At 36.4% G+C, this 23611-nt stretch overlaps 1 protein-coding gene and 1 long non-coding RNA gene across 2 annotated transcripts in view; one reads left to right on the forward strand and one right to left on the reverse strand.

Annotated features, from left to right (window-relative positions):
- LOC134731424 (uncharacterized) overlaps positions 1-23611 on the reverse strand; it is a 423644-nt gene that overhangs the window by 258364 nt on the left and 141669 nt on the right. The window contains exon 7 of the long non-coding RNA XR_010113657.1: positions 16996-17086. This is a non-coding gene — a long non-coding RNA (uncharacterized lncRNA). The remainder of the gene's footprint in view (positions 1-16995; positions 17087-23611) is intronic.
- Positions 1-23611, forward strand: part of LOC129489402 (sodium channel protein type 1 subunit alpha) — a 138036-nt gene that overhangs the window by 14161 nt on the left and 100264 nt on the right. The window lies entirely within an intron of this gene.

The following is a 23611-nucleotide window of genomic DNA, read 5'->3' on the forward strand; positions in this document are numbered from 1 at the left end:
AGCAGTAAACAGCTTTCTTCGTAGACTTCTTGATACAAACTTTTTAAGAAATTTAAAATATACATTAAAATCTGTATTTGATGAGCATACTAAATAATATGATAGCTAGAAGGGAGGTAAGGAAGTGGTAACAGTTTTAAAGTTCTTATTTATTTTTCAAATACGAATAGTTACAGGTTTGTTATTATCTAAGAAAGAGAATTATTAATATCCTCCATGAGATCCAAGGATCACATTATATCTCAAGCCAAGGTAACATTGGAGTGTGAAAAACAATTTTAATTATTATTTTATCAATTTTAAAATTTTTTGTACATTTGTGAGGTACAAGTGCAATTTTGCTACATTGATGTATTGCATTTCGCTGAAGTTAGGGCCTTCAGTGCATCCATCACTGGAGCAATGTGCATTGTATCCACTAAGCAACCTCCTATCATCCACCCCCCTTGCACCTACTACCCTTCCAAGTCTCCATCATGTTTTATCTTAAAATGTAGTAATTCTTGCCCTCTAGCAATAACCTTGGTGTATGCATCTAATTCTCAGAGGATAATCTACGATTTCAAAACTTTAAAAGTAGCTGTTTAAAATTACAGCAAACCTGTTATTTTATTTTATATTTATGATTAGTATATATATCGGTTGCTCAAGCTAAAAGACAAATGACAGGAAACATTTGAATCAATAGCATTCTTTTAGCTATTATGGTAATATTCATATTTATTGGGCCTTAGAGTAAAACAGTCAGGAAGTTGGTCAAAGCAAGAAATAATTTTCTCATTCGTTTTAAATTTACTAGTCATTCATTTAACAATATGTATTGAGAACCTAGTATATTTAATACTAGGTGCCAAGATATCTACTCTTAAGTACTTAGATTCTAAATTTTATAAAAACCAAAGTACTACTGTTTTAACCACACCACTTCTGACATCAAATGTGTGGGTTGTTTTGTTTTTGTTTTTGTTTTTGTTTCCCTTGCCACTCAATTGTCTGACAGCCAGTTGAATGTCCTACAATTCAATTCAATAATAACTTGGCATTATCCTCAGATACCACAAGTCAATGGCTCAGTCTCACAAAACTGCCCCACTTCAAACATGAGTTGCAAGACCCAGGCCTCTGGAACTTCTGACTGACCAGCTATAAATCCTCCAGTTCAATAATGTGCTACAACAGCTCACAGAATTTAAGAGCTTACTATTTCCAGTTTATTGTAAAGGAACAGCCTGGAAGAGATATATAGCAGAAAGGGTAGGGTAGAGAAGCTATCCAAACTCCATAATTTAGAGTTTTTATGGAGGTCTCATTATGTAGGCATAATTGATTAAATCATTGACCATTGGTGATTAGCTTAATCTTCAGCCCCTAGCCAATCCCTTGCAGATGTGGGTCTTTCTAGTGACTAGCCTCAATCCTGAAGCTATGTAAGGGCCCTCAGCCACTTGTCATCTCATTAGCATACAAAAAGGCACTCCAGAGATTCCAAAGATTATAGAAGCTCTTATGTCAGAAACTGGAACTAAGGCCAAATATAAGAAAGATGCTGCTATCACCCATATCAATCAGGAAATAAAAGGGTTATAGGAGTTCTGTGCCAGGCAGCAAGGACTAAGACCAAATACAGGCACACCTCAGAGGTATTACACATTTGGTTCCAGCCCACCAAAAAAAGCCAATTTTGCAATAAAGTGAGTCACACAAGCTTTCTGATTTCCCAGTGCATATAAAAGTTATGTTTACATCATACTATAGTCTATTAGGTATGTGATAGTGTTATGTTGAAAAAAAGTGCATACCTTAATTTAAAAATACTTTATTGCTAAAAAATGCTAACAGTTATCTGAGCCTTCAGTGAGTCATATAATCTTTTTGCTGGTGGAGAGTCTTGCTTTGATGTTGATGGATGCTGACTGAGCAGGGTGGTAGTTGCTGAAGGTTGAGATGACTGTGACAATTTCTTACAATAAAACGACAATGAAGTTTGCCACATTGATTGATCTTCCTTTCACAAAAGATTTCTCTGTAGCATGTGATGCCATTTGATAGCATTTTACCCACAGTAGAGCTTGTTTCAAAATTGGAGTCAATGTTTTCAAGCCCTTCCACTGCTTTATCAAATAAATTTATGTAATATCTAAATCCTTTTTTGTCATTTCAACAATGTCCTCAGCATCTTCACCAGGAGTAGGTTCTATTTCAAGAAATCACTTTCTTTGCTCATCTCTAAGAAGCAACTCCTCCTCTGTTAAGGTTTTATCATGACATTGCAGCAATTCAGTCACATCTTCAGGCTGCATTCTAATTCTAGTTCTCTTGCTATTTCTGCCACATTTACAGTTACTTCTTCCACTGAATCTTGTACCCCTCAAAGTCATCCATGAAAGTTGGAATCAATTTCTTCCAAACTCTGTTCATGTGGATATTTTTACCTCCTCCCATGAATCACAAATGTTCCTAATGGGATCTAGAATGGTGAATTTTATCGAGATGATTTTCAATGTACTTTGCTCAGATCCATCAGAGGAATCACTCTCTATAGCAGCTATAGTCTTATAAAATGTATGTCTTAAATAAGAAGACTTGAAAATAAAAATTATTCCTTAGTCCATGAGCTGCAGAGTGGATGTTGCGTTATCAGGCATGAAAATAACATTAATCTCCTTGTACATCTCCATCAGAGCTCTTTGGAATATTGTCAGTCAGCAGTAATATTTTGAAAGGAATCTTTTTTTTTTCTGAGCAGTAGGTCTCAATAGCAGGCTTAAAACATTCAATAAAGCATGCTGTAAACAGATGTGCTGCCATTCAGGCTTTGCTGTTCCACTTATAGACCACAAGGAACTGGGAAGCCCAAGGAGAGGAAGAGAGACAGGAGCAGCATGTTGGTGGAAAGGTCAGAGCAGACGTAACACCAATTAAGTTCACTCTTATTTGGGTGCAGTTCTTGCCATCCCCAAGCAATTGCTAAAGTGACATTAAATATTACTGATCACAGGTCACCATAACAGATATAATAATAATGAAAAAGTTTGAAATATTGCAAGAATTACCAAAATGTAACACAGATATACAAAGTGAGCACATGCTGTTGGAAAAATGGCACCAATAGACTTGCTTGATGTAGGGTTGCCACAAACTTTCAATTTGTGAAAAACAGTATCTGTGAAGCACAATAAAGCAAAGTACAATATGTCAAGGTATATATGTATATACTTCTTATGATAAGACCACACCAATTATATAAAATATTTTCTAAAGATGGCACTTGTTACTTCTTTGAGATTCTCAATGTGTTGCATACTATGTTTAAGCTTCAAATTACTGATCTTAAGGAAATCAATGTTCTTATTTATCTGTACTGTTATCTTAATGTAAATTCAGTAGTGTACCTAGTTAGTCAGAGTAGGATCCAAAATTCCAAGGTAAATTATGAAACAAAGATTTTTCTTTATTATAATGCCCAACATAACACCAAGAGTAATTAATAAACATACTAAGATGAACAATTATTCTTGACTTTAGGCAAAAAGAAAATTATTAAAAGATGTATTTATTAATCAAATGCTGTAATTTTTGTTATTATTTCTGTAAAGTTCTAAACTCCTTGAAATCGTATAGAGGAGAAAAGAATAAAAAATTATCAAGGCATTCTGATTCAAACAGAAAAAGAAAGGAATCAAATAATTATCACTGCTTACATGATTATCATTGTAGTTTTAGCTCCTTGTTAGTTCAGTGCTTCTTTGTATATTTACAGAGTTGAGCAGCAATCATTACGATCTCATTTTAGAACATTTCCATTGAGCTAAAAAGAAACTTGATGCCTACTTGTAGTCACTCTCTATTCCCACTCCCAGTCCTAGGCAATCACTATTTGCTGTCTCTGTACATTTGCTTATTCTAGACATTTTATATTAATAGAATCACGCTATGTGTCATCTTTTGTGACTTTCTTCTTTCACTTAACATAATATCTTTGAGATTCATTCACCTAACAGCATGTTTCAGTATTCATTCCTTTTAATTGACCAATCATACTCCCTTATATGGATATACCACATTGTTTATCCATTTACCAGCTAATGGACATTTGGGTGCTTTCCACTTTTGGGCTATTATTAATAAGGCTGCTGTGAACATGTCCATACAAGTCTTCATATGGATACGTGTTTTCATTTACCTTGATTAGATACCTAGGAGTGAAATTACTGGGTCATATAATGAATCTATGTTTAACATAGAAAGACACTGCCAGTGTATTTCCAAATGGCTGTACCATTTTAAATTCCTACTAACAATATATGAGGGTTCCGGTTTCTCTATATCCTTCCCAACACTTGTGATTGTCTGTTTTATTATTATTATTATAGTCATTCCAGTGTGTGTTATGTGATATCTCATTGGGTTTTTTATTTGCATTTCCTTCATGACTAATGATGTTGAGCATTTTCTGTTGTGCTCGTTGATTAGTCATTTATCTTCTTTGGACAAGTATCTACCCAAATCTTCTGCCTATTTTTATAGTTAGGTTCTTTGGGGTTTTTTATTATTGACTTGTGAGAGTTTTAAAATATATATATATATATATATATATATATATATATATATATATATATGCTGGATACAATCGCTTATCAGATATATGATTTGCAAATACGTTCTTTCAATCTGTGGGTTGTCTTCATTTTTTTGATGTTGTCTTTTGAAGGGCAAACGATTTTTTATGAAGTACAATTTATCAATGTTCTCTTTTGACCACTTATGTATTTGGTGTTGCAGCTAAGAAATTATTACCTCATCTATGTGAACCATAATTACTCATATTTTTAAAGAATTATAGTTTTAGCTCTTACATTTAAATTTATGATTAATTTTGAATTAATCTTTGTACATTGTTATCCAGTTTCAAATCCTTCCCTTTGCATGTGGATATCTGGTTTTTCTAGTACTGGTTGTTGAAATGATCATTCTTTCCCAATTAAATTATGTTAGCACACAAAGCTGAATTGATAAAAATTGTTAGCCAAGTTGTGTTCTTATTTATTCAAGAATGATTCAGAATAAGAACCATTGCTACTTTACATGTGTCAGATATCTAAATATTAAGAAAAATATTTCATCACCAAAAAATTCATACTTTCCAGTAAATTACATTTACCATACGATATTCAATACTGTAACATATTCTGTATTTTAACTTTTGATTATTTTTTATAACTGTTGAATTTTGAACTATTGTGTTTTGTAACCTCTCTCTCTTAGGTGTTGTTATTCCAAATATTCTATTAATTAATTCAGCAACTATTGTGTGACTGTTATGGGTAAACTACTTTACATGATACAGTGAAGAATGCAAAGGTAAATGCTGCTCTCAAGGTGCTTATGGACTAAAGCAAAAAACAAGACATATTCACAAGCAAATATACTGGGAGGTAGAAGTCAGTCATCAAGTAACACCAGAGTTGCAGATAAATGCTTATGTGAATTCGAAGATTACTTGCTTTTTGTTTCAGAAAAGTGCTAGTGGATGAAGAGATCAACAGTCTATATGACAGCAAGTTTGGTTCCATGTTGGTCTATAAAAGTAGTTAAGGGCAAAGAATAAGCAGTAAGTTTCTGATGAATATAAATAAAATATATATAGCCGTTAAGAAGTATAGTCTGTGATTTAAAAAAAAAACATGAATAATAATATTCATGTACAAGACATGACAGTTACCAGTGTATTGCCTCTTAGTTCTCTTTGGTAGCTAACCAGCAATAGTGTATTGGGCACTTAAAGCATTTGTCTTAGACCGTGAGCATGACGTTACTCTTTGTCAGTAGAGGGCAGTGAAGGGTCACTGCAGGAGGAAGGAGCTTCTCTTCCTGGTTCTTAATGCTACGTTTTGATTTTACTTGGATCATTAGCAACGTGGACCATTAGCAATGGACCATTGGCAATGTGCTTGTGTGATGACATCTGGTGGTGTTTTTCCCCAGCCACATGCCCAGATGGGGCCGTCTGTTGGTGACTTCACAGCCTCTATATAAGGGCCTAGTGACCACTTTGCCACAGTTCTCCCAACACAGACACTGCACACTGCCAACACAGACACATCCTCACTTCAGTGCCACACTCCTTCTGAAGGCCCACCCACCAGCCTTAGCTCACCTGTGCCCTAAAGGGTTGTTTCTGCTTGCCCGACTGTGGCCCAACTGTGGACCAGAGCTCTGGCCAGGACACCCCAGCAAACTATTCTGCTGTAGAGAATGAGGGCTTCCACCACACTTTTCCCAATGAAATTTGGACCCCAGCCTTGGGATGGGAAATCCTTCCAGTTCATTCTTCGTCGAGTCCTCTACCTTAGCTCCAGGATACCCTTTAGATTCTCTTACATCTCTATAGTTACTCTCCTATCAGTACTTAATAATTCTTCATATATTAAACTTTCTCTGTTTAAATTAGCATGTGGTTTCTGTATCTTGATTGTGTCCCAGACTGATACCTGTTGCCACAAGTTATTTTGCTCTGTTAATATTACTGATTTTCAAATGCTTCAGTTTATAGGGGTAAAGACTTAATTTCTTGATGCCATCCCTGAAAAGGAATTGGACAAGTTTAACTTATGTCATCTTCTCACTGGGCTTCATGGAAAATAGCCTTTTTCACTAGTGAATATTGGATATGCTCTAGCATTTCCACTGAGAAATAAAAATTAGGCATTCATTCAAAAAAGTGTGGTTGATACTATTTATAATTCAAATGCTTTGATTATTATTGAGTTATTCATATAGTAGATTTTCTAAGAATTCATTTTTTTTGGCCAAGATAAACCAAATGTGGTAGATGTAAACTATTTTCTTATGGTCAAATACATGATGATTATTTTAATGTAAAGGGTTTCATTGAAGCATAACTACATATGTAGAAGTTTTAATATGTATGAGGTCTGTAATTCACAAAATTGTTGGTTGATTCTTTCTGTTTCACTTCTATTGGCAAAGGTTTGATTTACATTCAGGCACGGTGGTAACCCTGTTAATAACCAAATTCATTCTCTCATTTTAAACTTATAATTCTGGCAAAAGGGAAACCCTGGATGAAGTTGTTTTTAAACTTTTATGAATGATTCTTTATAAACTCTGAAACCTTTTAAAAGTGAAAATATTCATCACTTTCTAAAGAGTATCCACTTTGTAAGGTCCAGGTACACCAAGCAAATATGTATAAAACATTAAATTAAGAAAACTTCACACTTTTTCCGCTATAGCAAAAATCCTAAGCAGTAAGACATATGATATAAGCTATTTGCCCTAGGACTTCACTGAGGTTATTTGAAACATATCAGAAGCTGAGAAATTATGTCATTTATTTTGTTATTTTTATTCCTTGAGGAAATAACTTTTTTCAGGACCATGATATCAATTATTTTCTTCTTTACAAGCATTCCTGTGCTTTCTTACAACAGCATACTGGCAACACAAAGTAGCCAAATCGGCTCTAAGACAAATGTCTGTGAAGGCTGTTGGCTGAGAAATATCATTTGACGGTCTCATAGTCTCATACATAAAATGCACCTTAATTTACTTTTTTTTATTTTTTTGAGACAAGGTCTGGCTCTGTCACGCAGGTTGGAGTGCAGTGGTGCCACCTCGGCTCATGCAGCCTCCGCTTCCCAGGCTCAAGCAATCCTCCCACCTCAGCCTTCCAAGCAGCTGGAACTACACAAATGCACCACCATGCCTGGTTAATTTTTATATTTTTTGTAGAGACGGGGTTTTGCCATGTTGCCCAGGCTGGTGTCGAGCTTGTGAGCTCAAGCAATACACCTGCCTCAGCCTTCCAAAGTGATGGGATTACAGATGTGAGCCACCATGCCCAGCCCTATTTACTTTTTAAACCACCACAATCATTATTATATCGTAGCACTCTAGGTTCACAGAGGTGATTAGGGACAACTATGTTGGTAAGTCAATGAATTCTCTTCTGTTCTTACCTTACTAGATTATTCTGTAACATTAGACAATGTTCATCATTATCTCTTTCTTACTCTCTCTTCCCCGTTACTTCTTCTAGAAAATGGGTCTTTGTTTGTTTGTATTCTGCAAAGATTAAAGTTGAATTCTAACAAGGAAAGCATTCATTTTGACTAAAGTCTAGTTCCATAATTTTTCTTAGAACGTATTGGCAAATCTGTTTATGCCTCTTTTCAATTATTTTTCCTACTATCTCCATATACCACCAATAAAATTAACTAACTAAATTTAGTTTTATTTCAAATCACTCAGTGGTTCTTTTATTCAAAAGATATTAATAAGCATAGTATCAGGCACTATGCCATGAACACAGATATATTTCCAGGAAATTGATATAATGGAAAGAAACTAGGGCTAGAGTCAGACAAATCAGTATTCATATCTCAGCTCTAGCTATACACAGTATCACTTTAATTAGCTACATTTTTTCTGACTTTTGTTTCTTCATCTGTAAAATAGTGATAATAATATATATTTTCACGTTGTATGGTAAAGTCTAAAGTTATGTTCACCAATACATAATGCAATTCTTGGCACTGACTAGACGCTTTTAAATATTATTAGTGTTCTTTATGGTATTTTTTCTAAGTGACTAAAAGATCATATTAATTTTACATGCCTCACATGTCCTCAGTCCTTTATCCTCCGGGTGAATTTCCTTTTATTTTACAAAACCCACTTCAGCTCTTACCTACTTAGGAAGCTTCTCTTAACATTTTCCCCCTCATCGTATCCCAAAAGAAGTGATTATATCCTCTTCTGTGCTTCCTCCGTGTCTCAAAGATAACTTACTGTTATACTTCCTCAGCATACATTTATTTATTTATTTATTTATTTACTTACTTATTTATTTATTTGAGACAGAGTCTTGCTTTGTCGCCCAGGCTGGAGTGCAGTGGTGCGAACTCGGCTCACTGCAACCTCCACCTCCCGGGTTCAAGTGATTCTCCTGCCTCAGCCTCCCGAGTAGCTGGGACCACAGGTGCCTGCCACCATGCCCAGCTAAATTTTGTGTTTTTAGTAGAGACCAGGTTTTGCCATGTTGGCCAGACTGGTCTTGAGCTCCTGGCCACAGGATCTGCCCTCCTTGGCTTCCCAAAGTTCTGGGATTACAGGCGTGAGCCACCGCGCCCAGCCAACTTCCTCAATATTATAATCTATTGGTATTCAACTGTGTCTGGCCTAACAGACGGGCTGCTCCTCTAGAACAGAAACCGTCATATATATATATATATATATATATATATATATATATATATAATCTCCGAAATCCAAAGTCAGGCTTGAAATCTAGTAGGCAGCTCAAAAATGATTTATTCTTAAACAGAATTGAACCATGCCTTAAGGTACAAAAGTTGTGCATTATCCACAAAATAGCTCGAATATTACTGAAACTTAGTTGAATGGTATTTTCTCTGAAGCACCCATGTTGCTTCAAAGGACATACTTTTGTTCTTACTTATGGCTGTGTAATGTTCTGTAGTGTATATGTACCACATTTTCTTTATCCAGTCAACCATGAATGGAAATCTAGACTGATTGCATGCCGTTGCTATTGTGAATAGTGCTGCAATGAACATATGCGTGCATGTGTCTTTTTGGTAGAATGATTTACAGTCCTTTGGATATATACCCAGTATTGGGATTGCTGGGTCAAACGGTAATTCTGTTTTCAGTTATTTTGAGAAATCTTCAAACTGCTTTCCACAGTGGCTGAACTAATATCCATTCCCACCAGCAGTGTATAAGTGTTCCCTTTTTCCCACAACCTTGCCAACATCTGTTATTTTCTGACTTTTTTTTTTTTTTTTTGAGATGGAGTCTTGCTCTGTTGCCCAGGCTGGAATGGAGTGCAGTGGCGCGATCTCGGCTCACTGCAAGCTCCGCCTCCCGGGTTCACCCCATTCTCCTGCCCCAGCCTCCCAAGTAGCTGGGGCTACAGGTGCCCACCATCACGCCCGGCTAATTTTTTGTATGTTTAGTAGAGACGGGGTTTCACCATGCTAGCCAGGATGGTCTCGATCTCCTGATCTCATGATCCGCCTGCCTCGACCTCCCAAAGTGCTGGGATTGCAGGCGTGAGTCACCGTGCCCGGCCCATGACTTTTTAATAATAGTCATTCTGACTGGTGTGAGATAGTATCTCATTGTGGTTTTGATTTTCATTTCTCTAATGATTCGTGATGTTGAGCATTTTTTCATATGCTTATTGGTCACGTGTATGTCTTCTTTTGAGAACTGTCTTTTTAATTCTTTGCCCATTTTTAAATGGGGTTGTTTTTCACTTGTTGATTTGTGTAAGTTCCTTATAGATACTGGATATTAGACCTTCGTCATATGCATGGTTTGCAAATATTTTCTCCCATTCTGCTGGTTGTCTGTTTATTCATAGTTTTGTTTTTGTTGTGCAGATGCTCTTTATTTTAATTAGGTCCCACTTGTCTATTTTTGGTTTTGTTGCAATTGCTTTTGGAGACTTTGTCATGAAATCTTTGCCAAGGCCTTAATCAAGGTATTTCTTAGTTTTTTTCTAGGGTTTAGAGTTTTAGGTCTTACATTTAAGTCTTTAATCCATCTTGAACTGACTTTTGTATATGTGAAAGGAAGGGGTCCAGTTTCAATCTTCTGCATATGGTTAGCCACTTATCCCAGCACAGTTTAACAGGGAGTCTTTTCTGCCTTGCTTGCTATTATCAATTGTGTTCAAGATCAGAACGTTGTATGTGTGTGACTTTATTTCTGGGTTCTCTCTTCTGTTTCATTGATCTATGTGTCTGTTTTTGTACCAGTACTATGCTGTTTTGGTTACTGTAGACTTCTATTGTAGTTGGGTGGTGTGATGCCTCAGACATTGTTCTTTTTGTTTAGGATTACTTTGGCTAGTCAGGCTCTTTTTGGGTTTTATATGAATTTTCAAATAGTTTTTCTAATTCTGTGAAAAATGACATTGGTAGTTTGATAGAAATAGCATTGAATCTGTAAATTGCTTTGGGTGGTATAGTCATTTTAACAATATTAATTCTTCCGATCCATGAGCATGTAATGTTTTTCTATTTGTCTGTGTCATCTCTGATTTCTTTCATCAGTGTTTCATAATTCTTGTTGTAGAGATCTTTCATCTCCCTGGTTAGCTATATTCCTAGGTATTTTATACTTTTCATGGCTATCGTGAATGAGATTGCATTACTGATTTGGCTCTCAGCTTGCATGTTATTGGTGTATAGAAATGCTACTGATTTTTGTACATTAATTTTTCATCCTGAAACTTTCCTGAAGTCGTTTATTTGATCTAGGAGCCTTTGGGAAGAGACTGTGGGGTTTTGTTTTCTAGGTATAAAATCATATCATTTTCAAAGAGAGATAGTTTGACTTCCTCTCTTCGTATTTGGATGCCTTTTATTTCTTTCTCCTGCCTGGTTGCTCTGGCTAGGACTTCCAGCATTATGTTGAGTAGGAGTAGTAAGAGTGAGCACCCTTGTTTTGTTTCAGTTCTCAGGGAGAATGCTTTCATCTTTTGCCTCCTCAGTAGGATGTTGGCTGTGAGTTGGTTATAGATGGCTCTTATACTTTGGCCTAATTTGCTGAGGGTTTTTAACATGAAGAGATGTTGAATTTTATTGAAGGCCTTTTCTGCATCTCAATTAAGATGATCGTGTGGTTTTAGTGTTTTAGTTCTGTTTATGTGATGAATCACATTTATTGATTTGTATATGTTGAACCAACTTTGCATCCTAGGAATAAAGCCTACTTGCTCATGGTAGATTAGCTTTTTGGATGTGCTTCCGGGTTCAATTTGCTAGTATTTTGTTGAGGACTTTTGTGTCTATATTCATCAGGGATGTTAGCTTAAAGTTTTCTTTTTTCATTGTGTCTCTGCCAGATTTTAATAGACAGATAGATATTTCCTGTGAATTGTTACAAATGCAAGAGAAGAAAACTTCATCCAAACAAGGCAGATTGCACACAAATATTTCTACAATGACCTCTATTTATCTAGATATAAGTTTTCTAATTCTACAAGCCTCTAGAACACAACTTCAAATAGAGGCTAGGTGTGATAGCTCATGCCTGTAATCCCAGAACTTTGGGATGCCAAGATGGAAGGATTGCTTGAAGCTAGTAGTTCAAGATCCACCTAGGCAGCAAAGTAAGACCCTGTCTCTACAAAATATTTTTAAAAATTAGCTGGTCAGGTGATACACATCTGCACTCCAAGCTACTGAGGAGGCTGAGGAAGGGATCACTTGAGCCCAGGAGTTCAAGGCTGCAGTGACCTATGATCATGCCACTGCACTCCAGCCTGGGTGACAGGGCAAGACCCTAGTTTTTTTTAATTGAATACAAGTACCTTTGAACATACCAAATATAATTTTATATCTCTTATTTCAAAGTGAAGTCTAGATAATCTCACATATAAACATTTTTTAAACATATATCAGATCTCTAGAGATGGTGTTTATCTGATTTTCAAACCCTGGCATTTAGAAAAAACAAATTAATAAAGACTAAAGGATGAGGTAGGCATTGAGATTTCTGAAACTATTAATAGGTTTCCCCTTCTAGGAAGGAAGGTGAAAAAAGTTTTAAAAATAGAAATGAAGTGTAATCACTGTACATTTGTAAATTGTTAAAAAAGAAAACATTAGAAGGCCAAGGCGGGCAGATTGCTTGAGCTCAGGAGTTCAAGACCAGCCTGGGCGACACGGTGAAACCCTGTCTCTACTAATATACAAAAAATTAGCCAGGTGTGGTGGCACGCACCTGTAGTCCCAGCTACTCGGGAGGCTAAGCCAGGAGAATTGCTTGAACCCAGGAGGGTTAGGTTGCAGTGAGCCGAGATCATGCCACTGCACTACAGCCCAGGCAACAGAGCCTGACCTGGTCTCCAAAAAAAAAAAAAAAAAAAAAAAGAAAAAAACACACACACATAGACAAAGAAGAAGAAAGAAGTATCTAGTATTTTTAGATTTACATCACTAATTGTGAATACTTACAGTGTTTTGTTAAGTCTAGTGGTAAACTTTATGAAAGGGCAAATTTGGAGGTCTATATTTGAGAAAAGTGATTAAAGAACTTTAGGACTTTCATCTTAACTCAGTATCTTCAAATTTCAATAAAAACAAAACAAAAACAACAAAAGTCACACATATATTAAAATTAATAGTCACCTAGAATAGCATAGAATAAAACCACTATGACCTTGTGAAAAGAAATTGTCAGATCAATGTAATTTTCTTTTGAGTTAAAGCAAAATGTCATGTTGATCAAGAAAAAAATAATGGATACCACTTATCTGTGCTTTAAGAAGGTATTTGCCTATCTATACATGTATATGTTCTTATAAAAAACATGATCTTTCAGGCTGGACACGGTGGCTCACGCCTGTAATCCCAGCACTTTGGGAGGCCAAGGTGGGTGGATCACGAGGTCAGGAGTTCAAGACCAGCCTGGCCAACATGGTGAAACTCTGTCTCTACTAAAAATACAAAAATTAGCTGGGTGTGGTGGTGGGTGCTTGTAATCCCAGCTACTCAGGAAGCTGAAGCAGAGAATTGTTTGAACCAGGGAGATGGAGCTTGCAGTGAGCCGAATTCACACCACTGTACTCCAGCCTGGGCGACAGAGCGAGACTCTGTAACAAAAAAAAAAAAAAAAGTGATCTTTCATCCCTGATTTCCAACTTTCATATCAGAATTATGGACTACCATATGAATGAAAGAAATTCAACTTTCAGTGTCAGTTGATAGTAACAATAGACATTGACTCTCAAAAGTCTTCTGTGGAGTCAATAACTCTTTGAGAGAATTTGCATTTTATTAAATACTTACATTTGTGTAATTTAAAAAGAATATAGTGTGAATGTTTGTAAGACACGTATTTAACATGAATCCAAAACTGGAGTGGGACATTATGAATTTTTGAAAACTTTAGAATAAATCTGGACCTAATTTTCTGCAATTATTCATCTGTGTCATATTGCTTTTAGGGGAGGGTTCAAGTGGTTCAAGATAAGTAATGATGATTTTATGACATCTTGGAAAAATATATTAATTACAACTTATCTAAATTAATCTAAAAACTATTACCATTTAATAGCTTTTCATGCTGGGTATTGACATTAACTATAAATTTTAAGTGAAACTGATATTAATAGCTCTGAGGAATGTATAAATAGGAAACAGAATAACCTTGAAACCTTTAGGAATTGGCCCATCAAGGCAAGTGAGACTCTAGTGTCAAGTTTGGTTAGCGTGTAGTATATTTTGAACCAAGAACAAACTATACAAATAACAGGATGGCAGAGAAACTAATTAGTCACAAATTCGGTAGAAACAATAAGGCTCTTTTATTTAACAGGCAATCGTTGTTTCTGATTGATAGCAGGAGGAACAGGAGAATCATGGGATATTTTTATATTTAAAGATCAATTTTATTGTTTCAATTCCCCTTTGTTAAAATGTCAAACTGGCTTGTACAATGACAAAGGCTAAATAAAGCTATTATATTACTAAAAAACTTGACACAGTAATTCATACTAAGGGAAATGTATACAAAAATCAGACATCATCTTTTTACTGTTCTTATCACCATTATTCTATTACAGTTTCTACCCTAAAGAGATTAGTGAAGTTGGGCAGAAATTAGAAGGGAGCAAAAGAGGAATACAAATAATTATATCATACCTATATTATGGGGTTAAAATATTGAAAATTTTTCAGCTTGGAAAAGGGAAAACTAAAGGGAGATATAATAACTGCCTTCAATTGTATGGAGGTTTGTCACAAGGAGGGTATGTAATTGAATTTTTATCCCTATGGAAAGATAAATCATTTAAAATGGGTATAAACTGTAGCAATGGGGAGCTTATTTGTTTGTTTTCTATTTCCAAAAATTATTTGATCTGACTTACATAATCAAATACAATATAAAGCAGAATAATAAAGACCAAATAATCTAAAAGGAGTGGTGAAATAGATGTTGCCAAATTCAGAAGTATAACTGCGATTTTTGTTTGATCCTGAATTTGGCTTTGTGTTTTTAACAGCTGAAGGGGAAGGGTAGGAGCACGTGGAGGGTTACATAGATAGATCCCATAGACTACACAGGAAAGGAGCACACTGCCCATCTCTGATAGCCCTGTACCCTCAAGTGTATAACTGAGCATCGTTGCAGTTTAACAGGTCCTTCAGTGTTTGGTTGTTTGGTTCATTGGTATTTAATGATCTTTTGTTGTTGTTAAATTCTGTTCTACTCCATGCGTAGCAAGTAAATTATTAGAAGATGAAATTGCTAGTGAGATGCCAACTGAATAGAACTTTCTGTTATTTTTATCATATCCAACTTATTTTCTGCATTTGGCCCTACTTTGAAACATCTAAAATGCTAGATATTTTTATACTAAGATTCTTTGAATTTTGGAGTGCAACATTCAGACTGTTATTCCTTATTTCTGCCAAGAGATTATATAATGACATATAAAACTGTGACTTTATGTGGAAAATAAATTTGACTCAATTTAATATTCTGGGCACAACTTACTATCAACTACACTAAAACTTGTTCTGTCTGGCAGATATTCTCTGGGGTCTAAATTGATCATTTAAAAGAACACTTTCAACCACTCAACTCATTAAGTGGCTCAGTGATTCTGTTTGCAAGTAGTCCATTCCAACACGTCTATCAGTACACAATTCTCAAAATTAGTCATTCTCCAAGGGTCATTTTTTTTCTCATTTAATATTAAGGTGTAATAATAATGTCTTTCTTTTTTTCTTATCAGATGTTTTATCCATCCTTCATAACATAGATCTCTGGTATCCCAACTTGGTATTTGTCCAAGTACTTGAAATAGTGTTAAAGATCATTTTTTTGTGTGTGTGAAAGATTTGACCGATAAGGATTCTTTTAGTCTATTTTCATGAAAAAGTGGAATGACTCAGTTTCTCAATGTGAAAACATGTTGGGGTCATAAGTATTTCTAATGAAATATCAGTCTTGCTGCCTGAATTTCTGGTTTTAAAACAAGAGCATTGAACTGTGAATAATTAGACCTGGATTTAAATCTTAAACTTCCTCCAAACTATCTGACAATGGCTATCACTTTACTACCTGTGATATTTAACTTCACTGAACCTCCATTTTTTTCTCTATAAGGTAGTCAGTTAAAGCAAAACTTTAAGAACATGTTATGTTCAGTGTTTTTACATTGTGCTTTTGTCAGAACACTTGTATTCAAAACATGAAGGCACATTTAAGCAAGTATAAGTAAAATGGTTTATTTATTTTAAGAATTCAATTGAAAATCCCATAGGCCAAAACCCAAGTAAGCCATAAAGAGATTAAACTGGAATGAGAAGTCCAGAAACATATCAAAACAGCCTACATTCTTTCTGAGTGCTTGCATGGCTACTGTTATTTCTGCTTTTTTCTGCTTTGGCCGATATCCTCTGCTTGGTCATGGCCAGACATAGCTTCCTCATCCTCAACTCTAGGTCATGCAGTGCATCTTCTCATAACATTCTGACTCACTCACTCTTACCTCATTTAAACATCACCCAGAAAGCAAATTCTATTGTTTCAGTTAAGCCTGTAGATGACTCCCCCTGTGATCAGTGTCCTCATAAAACCTACCAAGCTGTGGCCATGGGAAAGGGGTGAAAGAGTCACATGGTATAAACATAGTTTATACTTTCAGTATGGGTTACATGGAGGACAATTTCAAAAAAGGAGTGAGGGCTGAGTTGGCACCTATCATGTGTTATTATAAAAATTATTCCCATTTTATAAATGATAGAATTGGAGCTAAGGAAGGCCAAGGCACTATTTTAATATCACAGTTTTGTTAAGGACTACAACCAAATTTTGAAGCTGACTATTCTAAGTTAATGATCTTATCACAAAACTTACCTGGTTAAGAAAATAAATCTCCATGTCAGAAATGATCTTTTCCTACCTGAGCATGGTGGCTCATACCTTTAATCCCAGTGACTCCCGATGCTGAGGCAGAAGGATCACTTGAGGCCAGGAGTTCAAGACTAGCCTAGGCAACATAGCGAGACCTCATCTGTACAAAACAATTAAAAATAAACCAAAAGATATGACCCGTTCTAACATTTAAATTAATTGAATTATGGATGCATCTTTAATTAACAAACCAATACCTGCATGAATCGACTCAGTCCCTTAGGTACCAAAGGCTTGCTTTTTATATTTGTAATGGATGCTTTTCCTAGACCATTCTCTAAAACAGTGTTTCTCAAAATTTGCCCATTCATTAACTATGAGTGCTACATCCTGATCACCTGGACAAGCAGTTTAAACAAAGATTCTAGGTCCACCTCAGATCTCTGAAACAAATTCTTGGGGTGGGACCTTGGACTGTGTGTTTTCAAAAAGATCTCCAGATGATTTTTATGAATGCAATGGTCTACATTTTCAAAGTTTAGTCTCTACTAGATAAACAGAAAGCAATATGCCGTATTATGTAAGTTCTCCAAAAAGACGCCTTCATTTAATTAAAATTTAATATTACATTCTTGGATTTTAAAGAAAAAAATATTATCTGAATGAAGCTCTAAACATTTGTTTTATGGCTACATGTTTTAGTTTCCTTAGTTTGATGATAACACTCGTGTTAGAATGAGATGGGTGAGAAGGACAGTGATGTTTGCCCTTCCTATAGCCTGTGCACTGAGCAGATGACCTAGGATAAGGCACTGATGATGAATTCAGTTATTCATTCATTCAAAAAAAAAAAATGACTGAGCGCACTGTGGCAAACATTTTGGTTTCTTCAATATGTTGCATAGAATGATTATGCATACAATTCTAGTGGCGTGGGGAAAGAAACATTAAGCACAAGACATTTAATTGATTTCATTATTGCACTAAAGTATTTGCCTTTTTTGAGGCTGAAGTTGACTTCTCTGCCTTCCTGAGACGTAGGGAAAAGGGTCTTGCCTTGCTTATGCAGCCAGCAAGATGTATCAGTTTAAGAAAAGTGCTGAGTAATGCCTGCAAATGTAGCAGGCAGTCAGCCTCTTCTCTGCAGCTTGGTTCATGTCCTTTACCCGTACTATTTAACCCCTGATGTTTTTATATCCCTATTTCTAAACTGGAAATGAACCTCAAACTGAATAAGGCATACAATAAATGTATCCATATTTTCTTTATGCAGTTCAGTAGCATCTAAATCCCTCTTGTGAGGACCCTCTGCTTTGGTCATTAGATAGTTAAAAAGATTTAAAATTGCTATGTCTCTAGTTTCTAAAAATTGCTAAACGATTTTCTAAGGTAAACACCTTTCCGTGTATCCAGTGCTTAACAGAATTAATGTTAGTTACGTGAGTTTTCAAAAAAAAAAAAGGAAAAAAAGGAAATCTTTTTTGTCTCAGCCAACAGCAAGCAGTGCTGCTCCGGAAAGAAATGATTTTATTTCTAGCCTCTCTGCAGCATCTCCCTACCGCATTAGTATGTTGGTGCAAAGCTATGCATTGTGTAACTTTCCCCATCAGTCAGCTGTGTAGTTCTCTTTCCTATAAAATCGTTTTTCCAAGGAGACAAAAATAAAAATACAATGCAGGTTAGTTCATTATATCCTGGCATCTGTTTCATGCAGATTGTGATGCAATAAAATATTAGTAATTTAAATAGAATGTAATTGTGGTTTGAAATCACTTGGGTAAATCATGTTATTTTAAAACACAAATCTTAGGAAAATGAAATTTAAACTTTGCACTATTTGATTCGGAGTAACAAACAAGAATATGAATAAACCAATAGATGTAAAATATTAAACTTCAGTACTTAGAATATGTTTTAAGAGTTTGCTTCTAGTATGAGTTTTAATTAACAATTATTCATTAACTGAAAATTTTTGAGGACCTATTAAGTACCTATCACTCTTCTGGGTACTATGGGAGGTGAAAAGGGGGTTTGAAGTTTGTGGTGAATGTATAGTAGTTACATTTTACGAGAAAATGTCTCATACCTAGTGACTGGTAAAGACAATAAAGGCTGTAGACCATGGTGAGTGGTGAAGAACCTATGGCCTGGCTTCTGCTTAAAGAGAGCTCAGTGTTGCCAAATTCCTATTTGCCCTTTCACTTTTGCTAGAAGTGTATCACATCACTTGTAAGATTAAAGGGAAAATATACTTATTTTGTTTCCCAAAAGTTTATAGGTTTCTGACTTTCACAAATGCTTAAGAGCACTCTTCTCTTTGTTGTTATGGCTGTCCAGGTGTAGCAGTTTCATCTTTAGACGTTTAAATTCTTTTCTCTTTCTTGCTGGACACAATGGCTCATGCCTGTCCTCCCAGCAACTTGGGAGGCTGAGGCAAGAGGATCACTTGAGGCCAGGAGTTCAAGACCACCTGGGCAACATAGAGAGACACTGCCTGTACAAAAATTTAAAAATCAGCTGGGCATGCTGGTATGCGTCCCAGCTACTCAGGAGCCTGAGGTGTGTGTATCACTCGGGGCCAGAAGTTTGAGGCTACAGTGAGCCATGATCTCGCCACTGCACTCCAGCCTGTGTGACAGGGCAATACCCTATATCAAAAAAAAAAAAAAAAGAAAAGAAAGAAGGAAAGAAGGAAGGGAGGAAGGAAGGAAGGAAAGAAGGAAGGAAGGAAGGAAGGAAGGAAGGAAGGAAAGAAGGAAGGAAGGAAGATAATTTCTTTGGTTTGTATAGGACCTACTGAGTTAAAGCAAAGTGATAAAATAAACAAAGGAGGACTCATTAATGTGGAAAGATGCACTACTCATATATTTGAGGATAATCTTACATCAATACTTTTAATAATGAAAGAAATGTGAAAATCTGCTTGCCACTGGTTTTAACATTTACCATCATCCATGTTTGAAAAATAAAACCCAACACTGGTTCCTCTCCTGAGTATTTAATTGTTCAAGAAAAATCCTAGAATGAGTGAGATTTTTCTGGCAGTACCACCTTACACTCTCTACCCCCATTCCATCTTTTTATATAGTCTCTTCCTGGCATGTTGATAATTTATTCCATCAGAAAATCCCCACTAAAAGTAATTCATCTGCATGTATTCTTCCACTGAAATTAACAGGTCCCAGCCAGCCCCACCCCCTACCTAGTCAACCAAAAAAAGAACTCTTAGGCCCTCTCTCTGATTGATTAACCCACTTTGACAATGAGAAATGCATTTTACATTGAGAAGTAAGTAGTCTCATTGATGCATAAATGACTCATATACTCCCAGAGATACTTGTCTTTTAAAAGGGAGTGCTTGTTAACTGAACTGAAAATGCTAATTAATTGAATTTCAGGAAGCAGGAAAATAATTTTTTTAGCAGAAAAGACTTTCTTCATATTTAGGGCTGCTATATTTGGAAAATAAACATGCAAACTGTCCAGTTATATTTGACTTTCAGATAAACAATGAATATTGTTTACTAGCAATGGGCCCCAAATATAGACAATGAGAACACATGGACACAGGGAGGGGAATATCACACACCAGGGCCTATCGGCGTGGGGGCCTAGGGGAGGGATAGGAGAAATACCTAATGTAGATGACAGGTTGATGGGTGCAGCAAACTACCATGGCATGTGTATACCTATGTAACAAACCTGCAAGTTCTGCACCTGTATCCCAGAACTTAAAGTATAGTAAATATAAAACAAATTGTATGAAGTATGCTTATGCTTTAAAAAATCAGTTATCTGAAATTCAAATTTAACTGTGTGGCATGTATTTTTTCTGGCAACCCTGTTCAGATATCTTAAATCATCATGGTGGTTACTCATATCCTCCATGTCATAATGCTGACCTTGGGTCTCCCTACCTCCAATCTGCCAGTCCAGCCCCTTTGGACATCATTGTTTCCTTTACCCAACATGCTACCTAGAGAACAACAACAGTTGTCACAACAAATCAAGTACTCTTCCAGGCCAACTTGGTAACATTCTAAAATAATAATGCCCTACCTAGCCCCAGGGCTTTGGGACTTTACTGGGGGTGAATGTAGCGTAGCAGGTGAGATATATTTGGGAATTTAAACAAAAGAAAATATAATTTGAGCGTAGGCTTTAGCTGACTGTAATAATATTTAAATTATTTATAAGGTTTTAACAAAGAATTAATTGAACAATTTCAGCTGCCACCTGCTATTGAGGATAACAAAAAGGAAAATTTTCTCAGCACTTAAGAAATGTTAGAAAACATATTGATAAGAAAGAGTAGAAATGAATCCAAAAAAGCATGCATTTTTTTCTTTAGCAATTTTTGTTTTAACTCTATCTTTTTCCAGTTCTTCATCATTGACATCTGAAAATAGGCATTGGCACCACAAAAATGGTTAGATGGAGAGAATGCAGGACATGCATTGAACTTTATGTTCCATTGTCTTACATGTTTATCAACATTCAGTTTGATGTATCAGAAATATCTTTAAATGAGATGCACATTTTAATGTGCATCTAGATTAGAGAAAAATCACTCTGGTCTGATAACTTCATGTGATTGTGAATACAGGTGATGTGATGGATGATTGCCCAATTATTTTTAAAATGGTTTGGTGACAATAATTCAAGATTGTGTTGCAGCTCATGCCCTTACACACACACACACACACACACACACACTTGTGGGATTGAGAGAGATGTTCAGTTTTCAAAGTCAATGTTTCAGTGTTCAACCTCCATTTTCTTCTACTCTGGGACTTAAAAAAATGAATCTGTTAAAATCAGAATACCTAAATTTCCAAGTAAAGATCCAAGAAGCCTAAAGCCTAAAGTCTATTTCATAAAGGAGCTTCTAAAATGAATTTGGTTACTTTGCAGGATTTTCAATATTATTCTTCTCCATTTGCCAACTTTATAGTCTCCATATCTCTAACCAGTGCCTTGCACATTGTCGATATTCAATAAATATTAAAGAAATGAACAAAATTGACTGTATAGACCATGTTTCTTAGTCCATTTAGTACTGCTATAAAAGAATACCTGAGGCTGGGTAAATTTTTTTTTTAAAAGAGGTTTATTTGACTTATGTTTCTTCAGACTGTACAAGAAGCATGGCACCCAAATCAGCTTCTATTGAGGGCCTCAGGCGACTTCCCCTCATGACAGAAGGCAAGGGCAGCCTGTGTGGGTAGAGACTACATGGCCAGAGAGGAAACAAGAGACAGGGTGAGGTGCCAGGCTTTTTTTTTTTTTTCTTTGAGATGGAGTTTTGCTCTTGTTGCCCAGGCTAGAGTGCAATGGCATGCTCTCGGCTCACCGCAACTTCTGCCTCCCAGCCTCCCAGGTTCAAGCGATTCTCCTGCCTCATCCTCCCAAGTAGCTGGGATTACAGGCATGCACCACCATACCATGCCCAGCTAATTTTGTATTTTTAGTAGAGATGGGGTTTCTCCATGTTGGTCAGGCTGGTCTCAAACTCCCCACCTCAGGTGATCCACCCACCTCAGCCTCGCAAAGTCCTGGGATTACAGGTGTGAGCCACCACGCCAGGCTGCTCTTTTTTTTTTTTTTTTTTCAACCAGTTCTTATGAGAACTAACAGAGCAAGGACTCACTCATTGCAGTGACAATGAGGCAAAAACCATTCATGAGGGATCTACCCATGATCCAAACACTTCCCATTAGGCCCCACCTCCAACATTAGGGATCAAATTTCAACATGAGATTTGATGGAGACAAATAAACCATGTCCAAACTATAGCACCAAGTGTCATACACCTAGACAGAAATAGACCTGGTTCAATGTCACATCTGCTGTGACAGATGTGCTGGACATCTGGTAGTGTCCACTCTATACAAATCTGTGATAATCATCAGCTGCTGAGCTCTCAAACAAGATGAAACTGTATAATAATCCCTAGAGGGTCTCTTTAACCTCGACCAGTATACCACAAAAGGAACATAGTGAGAATGACTGACTTCACATGACAGACTGAAAGCAAACTTAAGTAGACGTTTATATGATTATCACCTGAAGGATGATGAGGTTCATAAATTTGGAAAGGAGAGCTTTATTTCTCGTAAAGGGCTGCAGCCTGCAGAGTGAACTTCTGACAGGTTGGGAAGCATAACTTCCAGCCAGAAGCCAGAAGCAGACACTTCAAGAGAGGGAAAAAGGGAACAGAAATTTATGCTAAGCACGGTGGCCAAATATATATGTTCAGTAAGTTGTAGGAGGAGTCATGAATATTTATGAGAGGAAAAGCATGCACATCCTCAATTGAGCTTCATGACCCTTCGTGGGATCCATGTGGAAAAAATGGTGACATTAGCATGATCCGAGGGTAGAGTTTTCGGCCCTCTGACATTAAAAGGCGAAGCAGAGGACCCAAAAATCCTTACTGCACAGTCTCAGTGGGATGGCTAGAATCATTCCCTAGTAGGTGGTCTCTTATGAGGCACAAATGGAGGGAAAGTGTCAGGTGGTTGGTCCATGTCAGTAGGGGAGTCTTTTGAAAGGGCTGGTTTCTGTTTAGCCCTTAGGGAAGAAAGCCTCATAGTGGTTACTGAGGGAGGGGTTATAAGGAGGTACGTCTGACTCCCCGATCCCATCATGGCTGAGAATTTAGTCTTCAAGGTTACTCTGGGAT

The sequence above is a fragment of the Symphalangus syndactylus genome, chromosome 9 (assembly GCF_028878055.3).
Source record: "Symphalangus syndactylus isolate Jambi chromosome 9, NHGRI_mSymSyn1-v2.1_pri, whole genome shotgun sequence".
Taxonomy (NCBI): Eukaryota; Metazoa; Chordata; class Mammalia; order Primates; family Hylobatidae; genus Symphalangus; species Symphalangus syndactylus.